Consider the following 26,025-nt stretch of genomic DNA (forward strand, 5'->3'; position numbering starts at 1 on the left):
TCCATATAACACCATATCATACTCTAACCTACCCAACTTGCACACATTTTTTATTAAGTTCCCGATTTTTCTCCACACTTCTTGCGCAAACTTACAGTTCCAAAAAATATGAGTTGGATTTTCACTTTCAGCACAATTTCTTCTTGGGCAAAATTCACTTCTCGCACACCCTCTCCTATACATAAATTCACGTGTTGTTAGACAGTCTTTAATTATGCTCCAGTTTAGATCCTTTTGCTCGTTTGGTAAAAAATAAATATTACAGTTCGTCCATATTTCCTCCACAATTTTCTCTGAGAATCTTTCTACTGGGCTCATAAAGGCTCTATCATTCAGAACTTTCAACACTTTCCTATGACATTTTAAGACACTCACTTCACACTCAGTTAGCCTAAATTCTCTCAGCACTCTCTCAATAATAATATAATGTTCCGGTGGAGTAAACCTATATGGTTTTTTAAGGTCAGACATTACCCACTTATACTTCCTAATAAAAAAACCCATGTTGTATGTTAATAAAAACTTAACCCTTGAATCTGATCCAGTTAAAGTACTTACACAGTAAGATAAATATCTAACATATAAAAATCTTCTAATGTCTGGAAAACTTTTCCCCCCTTTCTGTTTTAACTTATATAGCTCATCTCTTTTCACTCTTTCCATTTTTGACTTCCATAAAAAATTAAAACATAACTTAACCATTTTTTTCATAATATAAATAGGAGGGATAAAAACTGCAGCAACATATAAAAAAATTGGCAATAAAACTTGTTTTATAATTAAAATTTTCCCTTCCATCGTCAAAGCTCTAAGATTCCACCAACATATCTTTTTCCTAACTCTTTCCAACAAAGATTCCCAATTTTTTGTGTTACCAACTGTCTTTGAAAAAAAAATACCTAAAATCTTCAACTCACACACGTTTATTAATCTACAATCTGAATCTAAAAGCAAATCCCCAATACACATAAAATTAGATTTATCATAATTAACCTTAAAACCTGACGCACTACAAAACCAATCTAAAATTCTACAGACCCTATTTAAGCTTTTTTGATTCCTAATAAAAACAGTCACATCATCCATATAAGCGACCACTTTCACATATTCATTACTACCACCAGGGAGGAAAATACCATTAACTACTTTATCTCTCCTTATTTCACATAATAATGGCTCAATTGCACTTATAAATAAAATTGGAGATAGGGGACAACCCTGTTTTACACCACACTGAACCTCCACTCTTTTTGATAAAAAACCATTGACAGATATTTTACTAAAAGAATTAAAATATAAACATTTGATTTGGTCTATAAAAACCTTAGGGCAATCCATCTTTTCTAATACTTGAAATAAAAAACAATGGGAGACTCTGTCATAGGCTTTCTCAAAGTCTATTGACACCACGGCCATTTTTTGGTTTCTATCCACACAATCCCATAAAACGTCCCTTATTAAAATCAAAGAGTCCACAATTTTCCTACCTGGCACCGCACATGATTGATCACACTCAACTATCGAAGCAATCACCTTTTTTAATCTATTTGCCAATATCTTCGCATAAATTTTATAATCAGTGTTTAATAGAGTAATAGGCCTCCAATTCTTAATTAAACTTTTCTCACCTTTTTTAAATAATAAAACAATTATTCCTTCATGCCAAGACTTGGGGACCGTCCTTAAAGATAAAACCTTCCAAACAACGTTACTAAAATCATCTGATATTAAACTCCAAAAGGATTTGTAAAACTCTATCGGAATTCCGTCTAAACCGGGCGTCTTCAAATTCGAGAAGCTTTTAATTATATCAAAGATTTCCTCTTTCTCCACTCCTTTAATTAGACTATCTTTTTCCTCTGTATTGAATTTCTTTTCCATCGAACTTAAAAAAAACTCACACAACGACTTATCACACTCCTTCTTGTCAAACAACTTCCCATAAAATTCTTCAACTCTTTCCAATTTCTTCTCTAAGACCACTTCCCCCTCTAAAAAATCAATAAAATCTTTTTTTCCCCTAATTTTTTTAAAGAAGAAATTTGAACATTTTTCATCATTTTCAAGAACTTTTACCCTCGCATTGAAAATAATTTCTTTACCTCTCTCACATAACGCTCTTTTTATCTCTCTTTTAACAAGTTCAATATCCTCATCAAAATCCAATCCACTTTTTTTAAACACATAAAAACTTTGCAACCGGCCATTTAAAAGCGAATATAGCTTCCTTTTCTCTACTGCCTTTTCCTTACCAACTCTCTTAAAAAACACTCTTATCTGTTCTTTTACAAAATCCCACCATTCTAAAATATTGCTATACACATCCTTCTTTGACACCAAAGTTCCGTAAAAACTACAAAACCTATTCCTAACTTCTTTTTCTTCTAACAATGTTACATTTAGTTTCCAATGCGTCGGTTTTCTACTTTCCTTTTCACCCACATTTAAAATACATTTTATTACATTATGATCTGAAAAACAACATATATCAGATTTAAAACTCTTAGACTCAAACTGATCCGAAACAAAAAAATAATCAATTCTGGATTCAAAATTCCTACTCCTCCACGTAATCTCCTCTTCTTTTTTCCTCCCACACAAATCCCATACATCTTTCAAGTTTCCAGAATTTAAAATCCCTTTTAAAATCGTAACTGAACCATCTTTCCTATTAAAATGACAATTAAAATCCCCACCGATAATTATAGGATCATTACCAGAAATAAATAATTGTAAAACTTCAAACAAATCTCTTCTCTTATTTTTCTCTGGATAAGCATACACGCAAAAACACTTTATTTTCAAATTATTCCTTTTTACTCTCACCATAAGAATTCTTCCTGGATAAATATCCTCTGAACTTTCTATTTCCCACTCTCTTCTACATAAAAAACCAACTCCATCATTTTTATTCTCATTCCCCCCTGAAAACACCACATTTCCATTCCAATCTTTTTTCAAATACTCATAATCAACCATTCTCTTTATATTACATTCTTGCAAAAAAATAAAATCTAAGTCTTCATTCTCTAAATATTCATACAGTGCAGTACGCTTATATTTTTTGTTTACACCTTGAATGTTCAAGGAAGCACATTTCACCATTAGCCTACACCTAATGTAGGGCTAACTCCCCCGCCCTTATCTGAATGAACTTCTTCATCCAGTTCAATTCCTCTAGCGTCATCAGAGCTAGGCGACATAGAGCCCAGCAAATCCACAGCTCTTATTTTTTCTGCAGTTCCAATTTCATCATCATCAGAATCTTTTTCACATAAACCTCTTTTTAAACTTTTCACCTCCATCTCCATTAAGCCTTGCCCACATGGAAGGCTGCTATCCACACTGCTACTTGTATTGGGATAACTTTCATTAAGTTTTTCAACCTCCTTTTCCAGAGCTGAAAAGGCCTCCACTTGAGGAGCAGTCTCTTCTTGGGGCCCTGCTACCTCTGTTGTCACTAACTCCTTCTTTTCACCTTTCTTCTTTTTTTCTCTTTTCCCTTTTTCACCTACAGTTTTTCCCTTCATTTTCCCTAACTCAGTATTCCCCTCTTCTCTTTCCCTTTCACTTTCCCTTGCTTCTTCTTCCCTCATTTTTTCCATCAAATCTCCTTCCACCACTTTTTCTTCTCTCCTCACCCCTGACTCCAATTCACCATCACCTTCTTCACTTCTTAAAGGGGGGAAATCTTCCCTATTTTCATTTTCTTGACTTCCACCATTCCTTTTTGGGCATTGATCTTCCTGATGAACATCAAACGTGCACGTCTTACATCTTTTACAGTCAAAGTCCCCGTGGCCATATTTCCTGCAGCTCTTGCAGTACTTAGGCATCCCAGAAAAAAACAAATACCCACGGCTTCTATTTATAAAGATAATTGGAGGCGGTCTAGCCACTCCTCCCTCTTCATTAGGGTCTTTCTTAAAAGTCACCACATACACTCTCTTCCCATTCCAGACACCAAAGTTTGTTCTCCCATAACTTTTGAAGATCACTTTCTCACAATATTGATAAAGAAAGCTTGTCACTTCTTGGTCAGATATGAAAGGGCTGTACATCTGTACAGTTAACAACTTAGTTTGGTATTGGAACAAAGGCACCACCTTCACACCTTCAAAGACGTCATTCCCTCTATTTCTCTCATAGAGGGCAAAGGTCTTTTCGCAAAGATCCAGACTAACCAGGGAGACATCATATATCCCTCTTGAAAAAAAACTCTGCACACAAAAAAAGTGCTCTTTCTCCAACTGGAGTATCGGGCATAGAATATTTCGGTATATATAAGATAGGTCTTTACCTTGACGATATTCTGCTGCCACGAAAAACCGAATGGTGTCCTTAAGGCCATAATCTTCTGAAAAGAAATCCGGACGTGATCCGTCCCTCGGATTCCTCCGGTCGCCTCCTCCGAAATCCATCTCAGCGACTTCTCTCCTCTTCTTTCTCCAAAATAAAACAGCCCGGAACGAGCCGCGATCGCCTCCGCCCAGTCGACGAAATCCGTAGTCCAAAGATTCCTCCACGATCCTCCGGTCCCGACGTCCTGAGAAGGTGAACCACTGCTTCCTCCCACCCCCAATAGCAGCAAGCCTGAAATACAGGCAAGGCCGAGGGTGAGAATCCACAGCAGTTCCCTTGCCCTCTGGCCTCAATCCGTTAAGATCGAAGCCAAAAGGCCGAGAAGCGATAACCTGAAAAGGGTTCGCAGTACAGGCCGATGGTCCCCAATGCAGAGCACTAATGAAGGCAATAGACTACTGTCCCCAGCCCAATACACAGTCCGGGAGGCTTCTTTCTCTCACAAACCGGGGAAAACGTTCACGCGCGTCCTACGCACAGAAGTCACACCAGCATGCTTCTTTTCGTGTTTGCTATCTGCATAGCTCCGCCCACACGCGACTTTTGGACACGCCTTTTCTTCGCACGAAATTCCTGGTGCGGTGCCAAAGCACGCCAAGCAGAAAGCATGATAGGAATAGTAGTGAGTGAAAGGAAAAAAAAAAAAAAAAAAAAAAGGATAACCATTGTTGATTGTGATGTCACGGCACCATTGTTGAGTGTTCCATCAGGGCCCTTGTGATGTCATCCAATAGCTGACCTTACTTGACCTCTTTGACCTCTTGACCTGACAAGGCTCTTGTGACACGCGCAGTGTTCCGTCCATTGAACAGACAAGGTAGGTCCAGCTGCATAGGAAGTGCTGGGCTACTTTTTAGCCACTAAGTAATCCAGTTCAAAAGATCCACAAGAGGGAGACACAGGCAAACTTTACTCATTTATTGAAGCACTGCAAAAGCTAAATGGTTACATCCAGCCAACTTGATACAAAAAAGGGTCAATTGCCTGCCAGAGACGACTCAGCAACCCTCCGAGGTGTGCACAACAGGCCCAAATCAAACGTGGAGGAGGGGAGGTCCAAACAATTCATTCAGGTGATAAGCCAATTAACCAATCATCAGTCTTAATTGGATCCAGGGTGTGTGTGACGACACTGGGGCTGAATGGGTTGCTTGGTGCTGGAAACAACCGACAGCTGATGCAATTAGGAGATTGACAGACTAGATGCAGGTATTATATGCAAAAAGCAACACTGCACTGACTGGGCAGACAGAGGAGAAGCTGAAGGAGGCACGACACACACAACTTTCCACTTGCTTGGCTGGAAGGATGATGCTTGCAATCCATTTCAATTTCATTCTGTTTTTTCATACTGGATTAGAAGGGGTGCACCGGTCCTGGAGGTACTGCAATACCAGGTCAATGCGTGGAGTGGACAGAGCAAGCTCTTTTTCCATCTCCCTGTTCGAAAAATCCATTTAATATATGGTCCCCAGATAGGGGACGTATCAGATATTAAACTGATAAGAACAGATACTACACTTGATCTTAGCCAAAAGGCCGAGAAGCGATAACCTGAAAAGGGTTCGCAGTACAGGCCGATGGTCCCCAATGCAGAGCACTAATGAAGGCAATAGACTACTGTCCCCAGCCCAATACACAGTCCGGGAGGCTTCTTTCTCTCACAAACCGGGGAAAACGTTCACGCGCGTCCTACGCACAGAAGTCACACCAGCATGCTTCTTTTCGTGTTTGCTATCTGCATAGCTCCGCCCACACGCGACTTTTGGACACGCCTTTTCTTCGCACGAAATTCCTGGTGCGGTGCCAAAGCACGCCAAGCAGAAAGCATGATAGGAATAGTAGTGAGTGAAAGGAAAAAAAAAAAAAAAAAAAAAAAGGATAACCATTGTTGATTGTGATGTCACGGCACCATTGTTGAGTGTTCCATCAGGGCCCTTGTGATGTCATCCAATAGCTGACCTTACTTGACCTCTTTGACCTCTTGACCTGACAAGGCTCTTGTGACACGCGCAGTGTTCCGTCCATTGAACAGACAAGGTAGGTCCAGCTGCATAGGAAGTGCTGGGCTACTTTTTAGCCACTAAGTAATCCAGTTCAAAAGATCCACAAGAGGGAGACACAGGCAAACTTTACTCATTTATTGAAGCACTGCAAAAGCTAAATGGTTACATCCAGCCAACTTGATACAAAAAAGGGTCAATTGCCTGCCAGAGACGACTCAGCAACCCTCCGAGGTGTGCACAACAGGCCCAAATCAAACGTGGAGGAGGGGAGGTCCAAACAATTCATTCAGGTGATAAGCCAATTAACCAATCATCAGTCTTAATTGGATCCAGGGTGTGTGTGACGACACTGGGGCTGAATGGGTTGCTTGGTGCTGGAAACAACCGACAGCTGATGCAATTAGGAGATTGACAGACTAGATGCAGGTATTATATGCAAAAAGCAACACTGCACTGACTGGGCAGACAGAGGAGAAGCTGAAGGAGGCACGACACACACAACTTTCCACTTGCTTGGCTGGAAGGATGATGCTTGCAATCCATTTCAATTTCATTCTGTTTTTTCATACTGGATTAGAAGGGGTGCACCGGTCCTGGAGGTACTGCAATACCAGGTCAATGCGTGGAGTGGACAGAGCAAGCTCTTTTTCCATCTCCCTGTTCGAAAAATCCATTTAATATATGGTCCCCAGATAGGGGACGTATCAGATATTAAACTGATAAGAACAGATTTTTTTTAAGTTGACTATCCCCTCGCGGGGACGCCATATTTATTAAAAGAATTTACAAAATTTTAACAATTATCACATAAATACAGAAGAAAATAATTAAATACATAATCAAAGGATGGCATTAAAAATGAATAAAATTATCTTATATTACAGAATTCCATTCACTTAAAAACCATTTATTCTCTACCGCAGTATTAACTTTTTTCTCAATTAAAAGATAAATATACATTTCACTAAAACAAAATCCCAGAACATCGTTGACGGATAAAACCTCTCTTTTAAAAACTAAAATATTTCTAGCCTTCCAGAGGGCTTCCTTTGCGCAGTTCATCGTCTTCCATGCCACAGCCTCTTGGCAGGCTGTTGGGCATTCCAAAAGACCGTATAGGATCATATCGTAGGTGAAGTCTCTCAGGCCTGCCATCTTCCTTAAAAGTGGGAGCACTCTTCTCCAGAAATCCTGGGCAAACGGACATGACCACAGTAGATGTTGAACCGTCTCTTCTTGTTGACAATTATTCCTCGGACAGATGGCAGACCTTACATAGCCTCTTCGGTATTGGAATGCCCGGCATGGAAGACACTGATGAACACAATTCCACGCCAAGTCTTTCTGGGAATTAAAAAGATAGGAGATGTTAATAATTTTCCAGATTTTTTTGCATTTATCTTCTCTAAAATTCTTTATATCACAAGTTATCTCCTTCATTTTTATTTCTTTTATTAATTGTTTACTGTTTTTAAGCTCATTTATATTTTTCTTCTTCAAATTAAAAGTTGACACTATCTCTTCTAAAATCTTATAACTTACTGGCAAATTAAAAGCATAAGGAACTGATAAAATAGTTTTGAACCAATTAAACTTACGCATAAAAAAACCAGTATTAAAACGAACATAATAAGACCAATAGTGTTCTTTAAAAAGAGCGTTAAAACAGAAACTAAAAAATTTTATCAATAAAAATCTCTTAAAATCTGGAAAATCTTTGCCGCCTTTTCCTTGGATTTTCATGACGTCTTCTCTTTTCAATTTCTCCATCTTTGAATTCCAGAAGAAGGTAAAACAGCTTTTATTAATTTTCTTCAATACATTCATGGAGGGGGAAACACCATACTTAAGTATAATAAAAGGGGAAGAATGATCATCTTAATAATTAAAATTTTCCCCTCCATTGTGAGTTTCCTCATACTCCACATATTTATTTTTTGATTTACCTTCTTTTCCACCATGCCCCAACTAAAAAAACCATTATTAGACTCACTGAAGGAGACACCTAAAATGGTGATAAAATCAGACACAGGGATATTAATATCATGTAAAACCATACTTCCAATATTTAAAATATTACTCTTGTTAAAGTTCACTTTAAAACCAGAAGCACTACAAAAGAACTGAACATGCCCTAAGGCTTTCCGGAGTGATAGGGCGTCCCTGCATAAAACCGCCACATCGTCCATATACCCCACCGCTTTGGCCTCTAGTCCCCTTCCACCGGGCAAGGGCACTCCGCGTATCGCTTTATCTGTTCGCAGCTTACATAAGAGAGGCTCTAATGCGCAAATAAAAAGCAGTGGGGACAAGGGACACCCCTGCTTCACTCCGGAATCTAAAATTACTTCCTGTGTCTTAAAACCATTAATTAAAATTTTACTTGTGCATTTATTATAAAATGCTTTAAGAGACAATAAAAACCCCTCGGGTATACCCATTTTTTCTAAAACCTTAAAAAGATAAAAATGAGATACTCTGTCAAACGCCTTCTCGAAGTCAATAGATAAAATGGCTAATTTACCTTCTCTTGACTTAGTATCATCAATACAATCTTTAATAAGGTTCAGGTTATCCCATATGCTTCTTCCTGGGATTCCACAGACTTGATTAAAATGAATAATTTTAGAAATTACCCCTTTTAACCTATTGGCGCAGATTTTTGCCATGATCTTATAGTCTGTGTTAAGAAGGGTTATTGGTCTCCAATTCTTCAAATCTGCCTTATCACCTTTCTTATACAATAAGGAGACCTCACCCTTCCTCCAGGACTTGGGTAAAACCTTTGAATAAAAAACCTCACTAAAAAGACTAAAAAGATCGTCTTTTAAAAGGTCATAAAATTTGACATAAAATTCTATGGGTATACCGTCGGGGCCGGGTACCTTACCCGTCTTAAAACTCTTTGTTGTCTCTAAAACCTCCTGCTCCGTTAAACCTCGGGATAAAATCTGTTGCGAGGCAGGATCTAAAACCGCAGTGATCTCCTTCAGTGAGTCCTGTAAAATAGACTGATCCACAGACTTTACATTAAAAAGTTCAGAATAAAAACAATGTACTTTATGTAAAATGCCTTGTATTTCCTTAATTCCGTCTATTTCATTAATAGCTTCTTTTTTGTTATTAATTTTTTTAAAGAAGTATCTAGAGCATTTTTCGTTTTCTTCGATATGCCTCACTCTGGATCTAAAAATTAATTCTTTCCCTTTTTGCTCTATACATTTTGTAATTTCTTTCCTAAGATTTTCTATATCACTCTTCACATCCATACCATTGTCTCTGAATTTATACAAGGTTTGTAAACGGGTATTAAGATCTTTAAAGGAGTCCTTCTTCTCTCTTGCTTTCTGGGTACTTTTATTTATGAAGAAACTTTTTATTTTTTTCTTCATTTTTTCCCACCAGCTACTAATAGAGATATTTGGACTCCTTACCCGTTTACATCTTGTATAAAAACTTTTAAAATCAATAATAGTCTGTGGATCGTCTAAAAGAGAAACGTTCAATTTCCATGATTTTTTACCAGGAACCTTATTAAAATTATGTTTAATAATAAATAATAAGATTTTGTGGTCGGAAAAAACATTGGTTAAAAGCTCGCATTTAAAAGGCAGTAGCTGATCATTACAAAAAATAAAATCTATTCTAGAACTGCAGTTGACATTACTCCAGGTAACGCCGGCAACCTCTGGGGCATCTTTATTGCATTCTTTATAGACGTCAAGGAGTTTAAAATCATCAACCAGATTCTTCAACATCCCAGAGGTTTTATCATAATTCCTGCTGGTAGATGAAGTTTGCCGACGTTCCCCCTTCATAATACAATTAAAATCTCCTGCAACAACACATGGTTCAGAGGTATTGATAAAAACAGATAAATTTCTAGCATGTCAGCTCTTTCGTTCTTATCAGGAGAACCATAAAAATTTAAAAACTGCCATTTAATACCATTGATAAAAGCTTTGACCAATAAAATCCTACCTGGTAAAATTTCATTAAAATCATCAATTAAAACGTTCCCTTTAAAAAGTATGGCGACCCCACCTGATCTGGACTCATTGGATCCAGACCAGATGGATGGTCCGTGTTGCCAATCTTCTTTATAGCTTTTGTATGAGCTTGTATGGGGAATGCCACATTCCTGCAAGAAAAACACGGATGCTGTCATTGTGGTTAAAAAATTAAAAAGAGCAACCCGTCTATGTTTAGACTTGACGCCCCTCACATTGAGGGAAACTCCCTTTATTTCGGCATCCATGATATTCATTAGGAAGAGTCAGCATGCCCAGAAAACTCATTTACACTTCCATTCCCGCCCTCTTCTGACCCAATCGTTATAAGGGAACCTTCCGGAGAGGAACTTCCATCACTCAGGCAGGAGCCTGCAGTCATGCTCGGGTAATCAGGCAAGCCAGCCTCTGATAGCTTCACCTGGGTCCCCATACCTTGACCATTTAGATCCTCATCGTTTGCGTCAGGTGGGTCTCCGACTGGATCCGTTGCTCCCCCCAGGCTCTGGGAGGTCCCAGGCCTCTCAGGGGAATGCTGCGCACAAGGCAGGGAATCGGACGCCTCCAGGGAGGCACTCGCCTCCCCAACCACCTTATCCGGCGGGGGGGGGGCAGCCGGAGGAGCCACGTCCGCCTGATCTTGATGGCCGGACGTTTCCATCGGCTCCTCCTTCTCCCTATCCGGAGAGCGCCCTTTTTTTCCCCGCCTCTTTTTCCCTTGGATCTCCCACACACCTTCTTCCGGATCGTCATCAGGCTTAGGGGACCCAGATTGCGGAGTTTGTCTGGACTCCCCTGAACGACCGCTCTTTTGGGGAGTTCCAGACTTTTTGAGCCTTGCCACTATCTCCGCTTTGCGCTTGGCATTCCGCCTCTCCTTCGCATCTGTGGGATCACCCGAGCAATCCTGCTCCATATCATCCGCCTTGGCCCCCGCATCACTTGCATCAGGGGCCTCGGGCTCCTGCCTTACCTCTGCTTCCATTGCCTGTTCCTCTCCTTGAGGGCGGGTCTGGTCAGCTGACTCCTGTGGGGGCGTCTTGGGTCGCTCATCCTTTCTGTGGGGACAAAATCTGTATAGATGCCCAGTGCGTTGACAAAATGTACATTTTTTTGCATTGGGACATTCCTTGTTACTATGTTGAGTGCTCCACAATTCCTACACTGGGCATCACAATTCTCATTTGTATGTCCGTATACCCCACAGAATTTGCAGAAATTAGGCATTCCCGTAAAGAAGAGGTCGCCATTAATTTGACCTAGTTTAAAACGGGCAGGTGGTAATTTAATTCCAGAGGAAAAGGCGGCATCTTTAATAAAAGTCACTAAAAATTTCCATTTGGATGTCCATATTCCACACTCGTTCATAACCTTCCCCATAAATTGGACCTCCTTAAAATACAAGGATAAAAACTTCTCCAGTTCTTTCTGGTCCACATAAGGGGAATACATCTTAATCACCACGAGCTTTTTCTCGTCGAAAGCGTGCTCAATGATACGGGTACGCCCAAGCCTGGGATCATCCTTTATTTTCTCAGCTTGTTTTAAAGCATCACGGAAAATGCCGTCTCCCGCCAGAGTAACATCATAAATGGCTCGCTTGGGGTAATCTTGTATGGCGAGAATCTCATTCCTCCGGACATGCAAGAGATCTCCCAACACCGTATCCACAACATATCGCAACGATTCCGACTTTTTGTCCATAAGGACGCCTCCAGTGAGGAAAATCCTCACTGAGTTTTTCAGTCTGGCGTATTCCGGCACGGAGCCGGGATCGCCATCCATGGTCGCAACGTCGTACCGAGGCTGCACCTCCTGGTAAGTATAAAACTACCAGAAGGCCGGGGGATCGCAACTCGTTACCCTGGGACTAAGTCCTCCCCCCAATAGCAGCAGGTGGGTGAAGCCCGGGCTATAAACCCGGGCGAACCCACAAGGCCGAGGGGAGGGGTACCCGAATACCCTCAGCTAAGACCAAGTGCAGAATTAGAAACACATACACTTGATCTTAGCCAAAGGCCGAGAAGCGATAACCTGAAAAGGGTTCGCAGTACAGGCCGATGGTCCCCAATGCAGAGCACTAATGAAGGCAATAGACTACTGTCCCCAGCCCAATACACAGTCCGGGAGGCTTCTTTCTCTCACAAACCGGGGAAAACGTTCACGCGCGTCCTACGCACAGAAGTCACACCAGCATGCTTCTTTTCGTGTTTGCTATCTGCATAGCTCCGCCCACACGCGACTTTTGGACACGCCTTTTCTTCGCACGAAATTCCTGGTGCGGTGCCAAAGCACGCCAAGCAGAAAGCATGATAGGAATAGTAGTGAGTGAAAGGAAAAAAAAAAAAAAAAAAAAGGATAACCATTGTTGATTGTGATGTCACGGCACCATTGTTGAGTGTTCCATCAGGGCCCTTGTGATGTCATCCAATAGCTGACCTTACTTGACCTCTTTGACCTCTTGACCTGACAAGGCTCTTGTGACACGCGCAGTGTTCCGTCCATTGAACAGACAAGGTAGGTCCAGCTGCATAGGAAGTGCTGGGCTACTTTTTAGCCACTAAGTAATCCAGTTCAAAAGATCCACAAGAGGGAGACACAGGCAAACTTTACTCATTTATTGAAGCACTGCAAAAGCTAAATGGTTACATCCAGCCAACTTGATACAAAAAAGGGTCAATTGCCTGCCAGAGACGACTCAGCAACCCTCCGAGGTGTGCACAACAGGCCCAAATCAAACGTGGAGGAGGGGAGGTCCAAACAATTCATTCAGGTGATAAGCCAATTAACCAATCATCAGTCTTAATTGGATCCAGGGTGTGTGTGACGACACTGGGGCTGAATGGGTTGCTTGGTGCTGGAAACAACCGACAGCTGATGCAATTAGGAGATTGACAGACTAGATGCAGGTATTATATGCAAAAAGCAACACTGCACTGACTGGGCAGACAGAGGAGAAGCTGAAGGAGGCACGACACACACAACTTTCCACTTGCTTGGCTGGAAGGATGATGCTTGCAATCCATTTCAATTTCATTCTGTTTTTTCATACTGGATTAGAAGGGGTGCACCGGTCCTGGAGGTACTGCAATACCAGGTCAATGCGTGGAGTGGACAGAGCAAGCTCTTTTTCCATCTCCCTGTTCGAAAAATCCATTTAATATATGGTCCCCAGATAGGGGACGTATCAGATATTAAACTGATAAGAACAGATTTTTTTTTGATTGAAACGTCTTTATTACGATCAGTCATCATACATACATACTTTAGTACTGTGACGCAGCACAGGCCATGAAACAGTACATAATAAATTACTTACAGTCGTCTTTGCGAGCATGGCATTGTTATGTAAAGCCTACACTATACATCGCAATGAATGCTACACTAGCATACCTATTCAATCACAAAACCTTCCAACAAAGCATTTAGACAGTGATGAGGGAAGGGGAAGTGGGAAGGAGGGGATAGGGAGGGGGGGATCACATGCCCTTAGCTTTATTGAGAGGACAAATACAAACGGGGGGAGAGGGGGAAGGAGAGGGGTTTATTCCTCTTCTTCTTCGTCGACGTCCGAGATGTTGTAGTCCTGCAGCATACTATGGATAAGTCTGCGGCAGTCCTGGACGGACTTGTTCTCCCTCCTGAGAATGAGCCGGTTCCTAGCAAACCAAATAGCGTCCTTAAAACAGTTCATAAGGCGCCAGGCCTCCTGGATGGCTCCAACAGTATGAATCCCAGGAAATAGTCCGTACAGCACCGAAGTGTGTTGCAGGCCGTTCCTGGGCACTGAGTCTTTGAGTTCATGTTCCAGGGCATCCAACAGGCGCTGTGCAAAGCGGCACTCCCAAAACAGGTGGTAAGATGTTTCCTCCACGAAAGGGCACCTGGGGCAGTACCGGGTTTTGCACAGGTTACGGGCATGCATGAATGACCGGATTGGCAGTCCGCCCTGAATGGCCATCCATGACAAGTCCTTATGCCCGTTAGTCAACCTGTTTGACGACACATTAGTCCAAACTGTCTCTAGTGTGTCGTCCTGGATCCCTGGAATTGACTCGACCACGTCCTTTGCTCTGATGAGTTTGTGGATAGTTTTTGGCTTCCACAAGTCGGGTTTAAGGCCCTCCAGCTGGTGTTCCCTCACAAACCTGACGACGTCCCCGTAGAACCAGGGAGCGTGCCAGTTGTAAGGGATGGAGCTGTCCCACTTGTCCCAGCCCAGACCCCTCCAGAGGGGCAGGAGGAAAAAGCGAGACATAGCCTTGCCCGCAGAGCCGTTAGCAGTTCTTAGAGTCCGACGAACGCTGTCACAAACAAAGGCAATCCGCAGTAAAGTGGGCAGGTCCGGTATGCCCTTTCCGCCCTTGCGGGGCTCTTTGTACATGATGGCTCGTTTCACTCTGTCCATCTTAGATCCCCAGATGAAGCGAAACACTGTCCTGGTGATGGCCCCTGGAAACGTGGCAAGAGGGGGCCATGCCTGTGCGGTGTACTGGAGCACAGGCAAAACTTCATTTCGCAGGACGAGTGCTTTACCTTCGATCGTGAGGTGTCTAAGGCTCCACAGTCCGATTCTTTGATTCACCTTGGCCAAGCGTTCTTCCCAAGACTTGAGGGCTGCGCCTTCCTTCCCGAACCAGACTCCCAGAATTTTGATGAAGTTTGGTTTGATGGTAAATGGGAAGGGGGCAGAAGAGGCCAGTTGCCAGTCCCCGAAGAGCATGGCTTCTGACTTGCCGCAGTTGACTTTGGCCCCTGAAGCTTGTCCGAACTCCTCGCAGGTCTGGACGAGTGTAGTCACCGAACGCTGGTCAGCGCAGAAGACGGTCACGTCGTCCATGTACAGCGAGCACTTGACCTCGTAGTGTCCAGGTCCTGGTGCGGTGATCCCTCTGATCTCCCCGTTCTGTCGGATAGCCTCCGCGAAGGATTCTATAACACAAACAAAAAGGAGAGGTGAAAGAGGGGCAGCCTTGCCCTGACCCAGGAGAGGACAGGGAAGGGGTCGGTCTTCCAGCCGTTCACCAACACCGTGCTGCAAATGTCAAAAGTACATCAGGTCAACAAAAGAACAGAACCTCCTGCCCAGACCTAGCCTGCGCAGCGCCTTGCCCATAAATTCGTGAGAGACCCCGGTCGAATGCCTTCTCCTGGTCCAGGCTGACCAGGGCGGCAATGAACACGGCGGGTCCTGGATGTAGTGCACCGTGTCTCTCACAAGGGAGGCTGTCTGCGATCCTGCGGCCTGGAATGCGCAGGTCTGGTCCGGGGTGGACGATTCCGCCGATGACGACCTTCAGCCGATTTGCCAGTACCTTGGCGAGGATCTTGTAGTCCACGTTCAGGAGAGAGATGGGACGCCAGTTTTTCAGGTCACATCTCTCCCCCTTCCGCTTATACAGTATCGTGATCATTCCTTCCTCAAGGATGGGGGCATTGTACCCTCCACCACCATCTCCCCATAGAGTTCCAACAGGTCCCGGACAGATCAGGTCCCCCAGCGCTACATAGAGCTCTGCTGGGAGGCCGTCACTGCCCGGGGTCCTGCCGGGCCTAAAGGATCTAGCGGCAGAGAGCACCTCCCCCACCGTCAGAGGGTCATCCATGGCCTCCGTACCTGCAGGATCAAGGTGGTTAGTGATACCTGACAGGAATTTATCGGCGGCCTTCTGGTCGGTGTTCCTCAGGGAGTAGAGGTCGCTGTAGAAGTCTGTGACGACTCCCATTACTTCCTCCTTCCCCGAGCGCATGTTGCCGTCTTTGTCTCGGAGTTCGTTCAGGGGCGTGTGGCCGGCATGGAGTTTCCTGAAAAAGAACGAGTTACACTTCTCATCCTTATCCAGGTTTTCCACTTTGGAACGGAAGACGATTCGTCTGGATTCCTCCTCAAAGTGCCTTTTCAGGCTCTTTTTGGTCTTATCCAGGTCCTCCCCTACGTCCCAGCAGCACCGGTGAAGATCTTGCAGGGACCGCAACTCACTGTTGCAGTGCTCTGAAGGCCTTCTTTTTCTCACACGCCTGATGTTGTTGCTTGGCCTGAAAGAAACAACGAAACTGGACTTTAACATACTCCACCAGTCACTAGTACATTTAAAGAAGCATTTGTCGTTCCGCCAGGCTATTGTAGGTATCCCTAAGCTCCGCCAGCACATCTCCCCGACTCAGCAGAGCGCAGTTCAGCTTCCAGGACCCACGGCCCGGGGGAACCCGGGGTGCCTAGGGTGCCTGGACCTGAATGGCCCTGTGGTCGGAGAAGAAGCAGGGGACCATAGAGTGCCTACACTGCCTGACTGCCCGAGAGGCAAACACGAAGTCGATCCGAGAACGGAGTGAGCCATCGGGCCGGCACCACGTATAATTAATGGAGCCGTTCCCATGGATCCCACAACATCCTGCAAGGACGCCTCGGTCACCATCTCGATAAGCAGTTTGGAAGTGACGTCTAGCTTGCTTGAGGTCCCGAGCTGCGTCCGTCCTCCTCTAACGGGCAGTTGAAGTCCCCGGCCATCACTACGGCCCTGGTGGTAGCAAGCTGCGGTCGTAGGGCCTGGAATAACTCCAGTCCGCTCACCCTTGTCAGGGGAGGCGTACACGTGATTGAGGCCTAACCGGCTCTCCCGCCCAGGAGCCGTCTACGACAAGAAGCCTGCCGCAGACGAGCTCCTGGACGGAGTCAAGTGTGAACGCGTTTCCCCTGAGGAGGATGGCAACCCCTGCCGACTTGCAGCTGCCACCACCAGACCAGTAGGAGGGGCCATGGGACCACTGCCTGGCCAGGTGGTTGTAGGACCTAGAGGGGGGCAAAGCACATTCCTGCAACATGTAAACGTCGGCAACCATGAGAAGTAAGAAAGGTTAGTATCGTCTGACGTCTAGTCCGATCCTCTAATGCTCCTAACATTGATGGAAAAAAGGTTAAAGTTAGCCATCATGTAAGAGAAAGAAAAGGGTTAGCAGAGAACGATACAGCTTAGTTACCACTCCGGTCGTCCGGCGGTTCCTCTACTTCTTCTTGTCCGCTGTCTGGGGGTTGCCCCTGTAATAGCGCAAAGGCGGCTTCGATCTCTTCCAGAGTTATCTGTAGCCGCATCGGGTCGGCGGTTGCCCCGTTGGCCACCATCTCCTCCACTTCGGTCTCGTCGAGGCTACTGGGGATGTGGAGGGGTTGCTGTTGGGGGTCCTCGTGGTGGCCACCGATTCTTCCATCTGCTGTTCTGTTTCTTCTTCTTTGTTGGTTGAGGCCACGTCCTCCACCTCGAGCATCTTCTTTTTGGATTGGTCAGCCGTGGGGCTGTCCCTACCCTTTCTCTTTCCTTTCCTCTGACTGACATCTGGGAGACAAGAGGGGGAAAATTCCTCCATAGAGAGGGCTACAGCAGCTGGAGGAGAGGTTAGTTCTGCTGTAGTGGTGGCGGCGGGGCGGGTTGGGCTGGGGGCACGGGAGGGGCTCTGAGGAATGGGGGGTTGGATGTGGATAACCTCAGTGGTGGTGGCGACAGGGCGGGCGGTTGGGCAGGAGGAGGAGGGGGCTGGGAGCATGGCAGGGGGAGATGTCACGCTTACCTTCTTTCTTAGATGGCTTCTCTTTGGGCTGTGTTGCCGCCTGGGCCGCGGCTTGTGGGGGGTTCCGGGCGGCCGGGGCCCTGGCTGCGACTGAAGCCCAGGTGCGGTCCCTCTTTGGGCAGTCCTTGTAGACGTGGGAGGCCAGCCCGCACAGGTTGCACGCCACCTTCTTTGGACAGTCTTTGGTCTCGTGACCTGTGACCCGGCAGATTCGGCAGGGATCCTCCTTGCAGTTCCTCAACTCGTGGCCCTTCTGTCCACATTTCCTGCAGAATTGTGGCATGTCCGGGTAGTAGATGAGGCCGTGGGAGTTTCCGAGGGAAAAAGACTGGGGCAGGTGCTGGAGGCCGTCTTCTGCAGTCGCGTCCTTGTTCAGTTTCACGACCGCTGACCACTTTCCGGTCCAGAAGCCGAGTCCGTTCAGGATGTGGGTGGGTTCCCTCACCACTGTGCAGAATCGATTCAGGAAAGTGGTGATGTCTTTACCGGGGGTGTGTGGGTTCCTCATAGACACCGTAATCCTTCTTTCCTCCCTCTGAATGGGGCAATTCCCGACAAAGTGAGAAAATGTGGAGTCCGATGCCGCCGATTTCACCTTCTCCCAATATCTTCTACAGATGTTGATTGACGCGAAGGTCACGTAGAAGATCCCGGTCATGAAGGCTTGGACGCTGAGGGTCTCTGGCTTTGAAAATCCCTGGTCCACCAGCATCTTCTGGCAGAAGATTTCCTCGGTCATCTCCGGGGACTTTCCATCCACCTCCTTCAGCTTCATGGCGACGGTCTGCCGCATCCAGGGCTCCAGTGAAGGGGCGACCTGGCCGGGCTTTCCGCCGCCTTTCTGCCGGGTAGAGGCGTCTGGTCCGGCCCCAGAGGGCCCAGGAGGCTTGGTGGCTTGGGTCTTCTTAGCCGGTCCTGCAGCATCCTTCTTGGTCTTGGGGGGCTTGGAGGTTGTGGCCATGGCTACTTCCTTCTAGCCCTCTTCCTGTGGTGTCTTCGCAAAGCGTCCTTTTGCCGCAGGGGGCGGAGCTTTGCGGCTTCCTTCTTGCTGGGCGGAGCTTCTTCCGGGGAGAGCTTCGCCGAGCTTCTTTCCTCGTCGAGGTCCCCCGAGGCCGGAGTCTTCAGGCCGGAGTCTTCAGTCCTCGTCGTCGGGGTTCCTCGTCGAGTCCTCGCAGAGTCTTCTCCTGGATCGCAGTCGGAGAAGTTCTTCCAGCTGTCGTGTTCGGGGCTGTCTAGATCCAAGTAAGCACTGTCTAACGTCGTACACCAAGACTATTAAGCCACAGGCCAAGAGGAGGTCGGAGACCAGAGCACTCTTGTTCCCTGGGGAATAGCCCTACACCCAATAGCAGCAGTGAGCTGAAGCTGAATTTAATCAACGATGCTCAAAGGCAGAGTGCAGGGGGTACCCACAAGGACCTGGGCCGGCAAGAAAAGGCAGACTGATAAGAACAGTTTTTTTTTTTTTTTTTTTTTTCTTTTTTCTTTTCTTTTTTTTTTTTTTTTTTTTTTTTTTTTTTTTTTTTTTTTTTTTTTTTTTTTTTTTTTTTTTTTTTTTTTATTTTTTGTCTTTTTTTATTTTTTTTTTTTTTTTTCTTTTTTTTCACTCAGATTCTTTTATCTTAAATTTTGGATCTCATATCTTAAGAATAAAAAATCATCATCGTGAAAACATCTTTTGTCTTTCACCAAAAAATACATACAACATGAAACTATTTATAAAGTAAGTATATTCCAGTTTTTTTGTTTCCATATTCTTTCTGCTTCCTCTTCTCCTAAATCTTTTTTATCTTTCCAAAAATACGTATATAAATAATTTAGACTTAGTTTGATACATCTTTCTACTGACAAATCATCTCTTCTAAACAACAAAATATTCCTACACTTCCACAGGGCTAGCTTAACACAGGATATAATAAACCAAACCACTCTAAAATCTTCCTTTTTAACTCCTATGCCATAAAATACTATCTTATACTCTAAAAGACTTAAGGTGCTTACTGCTTTTATCAAATGACTTATTTTTCTCCACACTTTTTTTGCAAAGTCACAATTCCAGAAAACATGTATTGGTGTTTCACAATCATAGCACCTATCTCTAGGACATTTTTCACATCTTACTAACCCTCGTCTATGTTGAAACTCTCTTGTTAATAAACAATCTTTTATTATACACCATGTTAGATCACTTTGTTCATTTTGTACACCAGGAATGTTAATATTTTTCCAAATATCACTAACTGTTTTATATGAGAAAGAACTAACAGGACTCATTTCAACTCTTTCCTTAAAAAACTGCCCAAAATCTTCCTATGATTTGTTAAAATACTAACATCCAAACAGGAAATCTAAATTCTCTCAATAGTTGACTCTAAACCCATATAATGTTCTGTTGGTAAAAATCTATAAGGCCTACTCAGTTCAACTTTAAACCTTTGTATTTTCTAATATAAAATCCCAAGTTATAAATAAGAAAAGGACTTAACTTTTGATTCTGGACCCAAAACAGTACTAACACAATATGCAAGATATTTCATCAACACAAACTTTCAATGTCAGGGAAATTTCTTCCCACCCTTTTCCTTAGGTTTATACAATTCTTCTCTTTTAATCCGTTCCATTTTTGACCCCCAAACAAAGTTGAAGCATTCCTTAATAATTTTCCTCATCATCCTAAACGGTGGGATAAAAATTGCTGCCATATATCCAATCATGGGGAGTAGCACTTGTCTAATAATTAAAATTTTCCTTCTAACGTTAAAACCATCAATTTCCAAAAACTAATTCTTTTTTTTAACTCTTTCGAGCAAGGACTTCCCAATTCTTCACATTCCACAATTTTTCTGAAAAAAATACACCCTAAAATTTTCAACTCCGATACCTTCTTTAAATCACAATTCACCTCCACATTAAAACCCCCTAGTAGCTAAAAGACCTGATTTATCCAAATTAATTTAAAAACCGGAAGCTTCACAAAACCACTCAATAATTCTAAGTACTCTATTTAAGCTTCTCTGGTCCCTAATAACCACAGTAATATCATCCATATACGCAACACCTTCAACTTGTTCCTTACTACTTCCAGAATAAAAAAACCATTACCACTTTATCTTTCGGATAACATTCAAAGGGGTTCAATAGCGCAAATAAATAAAATTGGAGATAAGGGGCATCCTGTTTTACACCACTTTTAAGAGCAATTTTTCCAGATAAAAAAACCATTAATAGACACTTTGCTAAAACAATTCCCATATAATAATTTAATTATCTAATCAACTTCTCCGGACAACCCATTTTCTTTAAAACTTCTAATAAAAACTCATGTGCAAACCCGATCATATGCCTTCTCGAAATCTAAGGACATAAGAGCCAAACTTTGATTTCTATCATTCATATCCAAATATATCTCTTAATAAATCAACGAATCACTAATTTTTCTCAAAGCACCGCACAAGATTGATCTACCTCTATAACAGTTTTATTACACCCCTTTAACCTATTTGCTAAAACTTTTGCATAAACCTTATAATCGGTGGTTTAACAACGTTATGGGTCTCCAATTTTTTAAAAGATGTTTTTCTCCTTTTTTTATGTAAATAAAACAATCAAACCCTCCTCCCAGGACCTCGGGACCTTCAAACGGTTTTCTATATACTTAAAAATACCCAAAATTCCTCTGAGATTACCTCCAAAAAATTTTGTAAAATTCTATTGGTAATCCATCTAGGCCCGGGTTTTCAAGTTTTGAAAGCTCTTAATCGCTATTTTCAATCTCATCTTTTGTAAAATCTTTTCCAAACTCTCTTTATCTATTCTATTAAATTTTTATCCAACTCTTCTAAAAAATAATTTTTCAAGGACTCATCAATTTTTTTGACAGAGAATAAATTTTCATAAAAATCCTTTGCCTTCTCTAACTTTCCTTCTAAACTTATTTCTCCTTCATAAAGCTTCAATAAAATGTTTTTATTCGTTATTTTTTTAAAAAAATACTTAGAACACTTTTCATCTTGCTCTAGGACTTTCACCCTTGCATTAAATATAATTTCATTCCCTTTATCATTAAGATTCCTTTTTAACTGTTTTTTCAACTCTTCTATTTCATCCTCAACCTCTATACCATTTTTCCTTAGCAAAAACATACATTGAAGTTTCGCATTTAGATTAGAATATAATCGCTTTTTAAACCATCGCCTTTCTTTTTCCAACCTTTACAAAGAAACTTTTTATTTTGCTCTTTTGCGAAGTCCCACCATTCTGATATATCATTAAAACAACTCCTTGCTTACTTTTAATTTATTATAAAAAGACTTAACTGCTCTCTTATCATTTCATCTTCCAAAAGCGATACATTCAAACTCCAGTGTGTTGCTCTTTTATTCTCTATACCACCTAAAACCAAGTTACTTATTATTAATTTATGATCTGAAAAACAATTTACTTCTGTTTTAAAACTCGGATCCCTAAAATGCTCAGATATAAAAAAATAATCTATCCTGGATTTACACCTCCTATTACTCCAAAGTTATTTCATCTTCACTCTTTTTTTCCACATACCTCCCATACGTCTTTTAGATTCTTTGAATTTATGAAGCCTTTCAATTAGAAGCCGAACTATCCTTTTTATTTCCTACCGAGCAATTGAAATCACCCCCTATAATAATCGGTTGACTTCCGGTTATAAACAGTTGTACAATATCGAATAGCTCATTTCTTTTCTGTTTTTCTGTATGCGCATACACACAAAAACACTTTAATTTTTTATCTCCTTTCTCCACTTCTACCATCAAAATTCTACCTGGATAGATTTCTTCCGAATTTATAATTCCATTCGCCACTACACAAAAACCCAACTCCATCACTTTTTAACTCATTTCCACCTGAAAAAAACTGCTTTCCCTTTCCAAAATTTCTTTAAATAATCATAATTCATTCTTTTTTCTATATTACATTCCTGTAAAAAAATGAAATCAAACATTCGTTATTTAAATAATCATAAAACGCTACTCTTTTCCTTGGGTTCTTAAACCCCTGAATTTCAGGGACATACACTTTATCATCTTTTTACATTCAACATAGGGCTAACTCCCCGCCCTCGTCGGTAACAGATTCAAACTCCTCAATTTTCAAATTTTCAGAATCACATGAACTAACAGGCGATAACACATCAAACGCTTCCCTCTCCACTGCTCTTTTTTTTCTCATCACCTCTATTTTTTTCCCCCTCATCTACACCTTCATCTTCTCGCACACCCTCTTTTAAGCTCTTTACTTGTATCTCCATATGTTCTTGGCCACAAGGCACTCCACTTTGACCTGCTATACTTTGCAGGGACTCCATGACACATTTTACTTCAGCCTCTACTGTCATTGAAACAAGATCTTCCGTTCCTTGACCATCCACCACTCCTTGAGGCACATCCACTCCTCTCTCTTCTGTATCTCTTCTTTCCCTTGGGGTTGTTCATTTATTAGACCCCCACTTTGTTGTAGATCTCTAATCTGCCGCAACACCTCAACATGTTGCTGACCATCAGTTTGTTGATGTTCTTCCCTCTGATGTTGATCTTCATTCTGTTGACTTCCATCACTCTGCTGTTGTTCTCCATTCTGTTGTTGATCTTCACTTTTTTTTGGACACTCGGTTTCCTGATGGTTAGTTCCTGGACATTCGGAACACCTTTTACAGGCAACCTCCTCGTGCCCATATCTTCTACACGCCCTACAATATTTGGGCATCCCGGTAAAGAACAGATAGCCTCTACACCGATTAATGAACACAATCGGAGGAGCCTACAGACTCCACCAAATTCACATGGGTCTTTCTTAAGATTACATTATAATCCTTTTTCCGTTCCATACTCCGAAATCTGTGTACCCCCAATTTCTTTAGGGTCACTTTTTCGCCAGAACCTGTATAGATAGGACTCACTTCTTGGTCCGTAATAAACGGACTATACATTTGGAATAGTCAAAATCCTGGATTGGAATTGAAATAATGGGGAGACTTTTATCCCTTTAGAGCCTGATTCCCTTTATTTGTAACATAAAGGGCAAAGGCTTTTTCACAAAGAAAACCTGAATCCCAGGTCACATCATAGATGCCTCTTGAATAAAAACTTTGAACACAAAAAAAATCTTCTTTTTTAATATCCAGGATGGGACAATAAAATTTCCCGATAAATAAAAGATAAATCCTTTACCTGATCGCACAAGCCGGATCAACAAAAAAACGAAGAGTATCCTTCAAAGCGAAGTCCTCTGAAAAAAATCCGGACGATCATCATTTTGCTTTGGTTCCTCCTTACAAATGCCATCTTCAAAATCTTTCTCCTTTTTTCCAAAAAGTAAACCCTCAGCGAGGATTTCGATCAACTCCCAGTCCGCCAAAAAGTCCCGAATCCTCGTCCTGAAACAGCAGCACTCTTCCAATAGCGAAATCCCGAACCTCAGCTGAAGGAATCACAGTATCCGTCCACTCCCAATAGCAGCAAGTCAATACAGACAAGGCCAAGAGCACGACTTCCTCTGCAATACTGCCTCCTGACTCTCAACCACACTTGATCGAAAGCCAAAAGGCCGAAGAAGCGATAACCTGAAAAGGGTTCGCAAGTACAGGCCGATGGTCCCCAATGCAGAGCACTAATGAAGGCAATAGACTACTGTCCCAGCCCCAATACACAGTCCGGGAGGCTTCTTTCTCTCACAAACCGGGGAGGAAAACGTTCACGCGCGTCCTACGCACAGAAGTCACACCAGCATGCTTCTTTTCGTGTTTGCTATCTGCATAGCTCCGCCCACACGCGACTTTTGGACACGCCTTTTCTTCGCACGAATTTCCTGGTGCGGTGCCAAAGCACGCCAAGCAGAAAGCATGATAGGAATAGTAGTGAGTGCAAAGGAAATAAAAAAAAAAAAAAAAAGGCTAACCATTGTTGATTGTGATGTCACGGCCCACCATTGTTGAGTGTTCCATCAGGGCCCATTGTGATGTCATCCAATAGCTGACCTTACTTGACCTCTTTGACCTCTTGACCTGACAAGGCTCTTGTGACACTCGCAGTGTTCCGTCCATTGGAACAGACAAGGTAGTCCAGCTGCATAGGAAGTGCTGGGCTACTTTTTAGCACTAAGTAATCCAGTTCAAAAGGTCCACAAGAGGGAGACACAGGCAAACTTTACTCATTTATTGAAGCACTGCAAAAGCCTAAATGGTTACATCCAGCCAACATTGATACAAAAAAGGGTCAATTGCCTGCCAGAGACGACTCAGCAACCCTCCGAGGTGTGCACAACAGGCCCAAATCAAAGTGGAGGAGGGGAGGTCCAAACAATTCATTCAGGTGATAAGCCAATAAACCAATCATCAGTCTTAATTGGATCCAGTGTGTGTGTGACGACACTGGGGCTGAATGGGTTGCTTTGGTGCTGGAAACCAACCGAGACTGATGCAATTAGGAGATTGACAGACTAGATGCAGGTATTATATGCAAAAAGCAACACTGCACTGACTGGGCAGACAGAGGAGAAGCTGAAGGAGGCACGACACACACAACTTTCCACTTGCTTGGCTGGAAGGATGATGCTTGCAATCATTTCAATTTCATCTGTTTTTTCATACTGGATTAGAAGGGGTGCACCGGTCCCTGGAGGTACTGCAATACAGGTCAATGCGTGGAGTGGACAGAGCAAGCTCTTTTTCCATCTCCCTGTTCGAAAAATCCATTTAATATATGGTCCCCAGATAGGGGACGTATCAGATATTAAACTGATAAGAACAGATACTACACTTGATCTTAGCCAAAAGGCCCGAGAAGGCGATAACCTGAAAAGGGTTCGCAGTACGGGCCGATGGTCCCCAATGCAGAGCACTAATGAAGGGCAATAGACTACTGTCCCCAGCCCAATACACAGTCGGGAGGCTTCTTTCTCTCACAAACCGGGGGAGAAACGTTCACGCGCGTCCTACGCACCAGAAGTCACACCAGCATGCTTCTTTTCGTGTTTGCTATCTGCTAGAGCTCCGCCCAACACGCGACTTTTGGACACGCTTTTCTTCGCACGAAATTCCTGGTGCGGTGCCA

General features: G+C 43.0%; 3 non-coding genes and 2 pseudogenes across 3 annotated transcripts; all 5 read right to left on the reverse strand.

The window, feature by feature from the left end:
* Positions 1–5,722: 5,722 nt before the first annotated feature.
* LOC120984828 lies at positions 5,723–5,913 on the reverse strand. Its single transcript, XR_005775422.1, has one exon. It is a non-coding gene; the product is annotated as a U2 spliceosomal RNA (small nuclear RNA).
* A 1,032-nt stretch (positions 5,914–6,945) lies between these two features.
* LOC120984779 lies at positions 6,946–7,152 on the reverse strand (annotated as a pseudogene).
* Positions 7,153–12,267: 5,115 nt separating this feature from the next.
* On the reverse strand, positions 12,268–12,409 carry LOC120984790 (annotated as a pseudogene).
* Positions 12,410–13,438: 1,029 nt separating this feature from the next.
* Positions 13,439–13,623, reverse strand: LOC120984772. Its single transcript, XR_005775379.1, has one exon. It is a non-coding gene; the product is annotated as a U2 spliceosomal RNA (small nuclear RNA).
* An 11,947-nt stretch (positions 13,624–25,570) lies between these two features.
* On the reverse strand, positions 25,571–25,763 carry LOC120984841. Its single transcript, XR_005775435.1, has one exon. It is a non-coding gene; the product is annotated as a U2 spliceosomal RNA (small nuclear RNA).
* Between the last annotated feature and the right edge of the window lie 262 nt (positions 25,764–26,025).

The sequence above is a fragment of the Bufo bufo genome, unplaced genomic scaffold (genome assembly GCF_905171765.1).
Source record: "Bufo bufo unplaced genomic scaffold, aBufBuf1.1, whole genome shotgun sequence".
Lineage (NCBI taxonomy): Eukaryota > Metazoa > Chordata > Amphibia > Anura > Bufonidae > Bufo > Bufo bufo.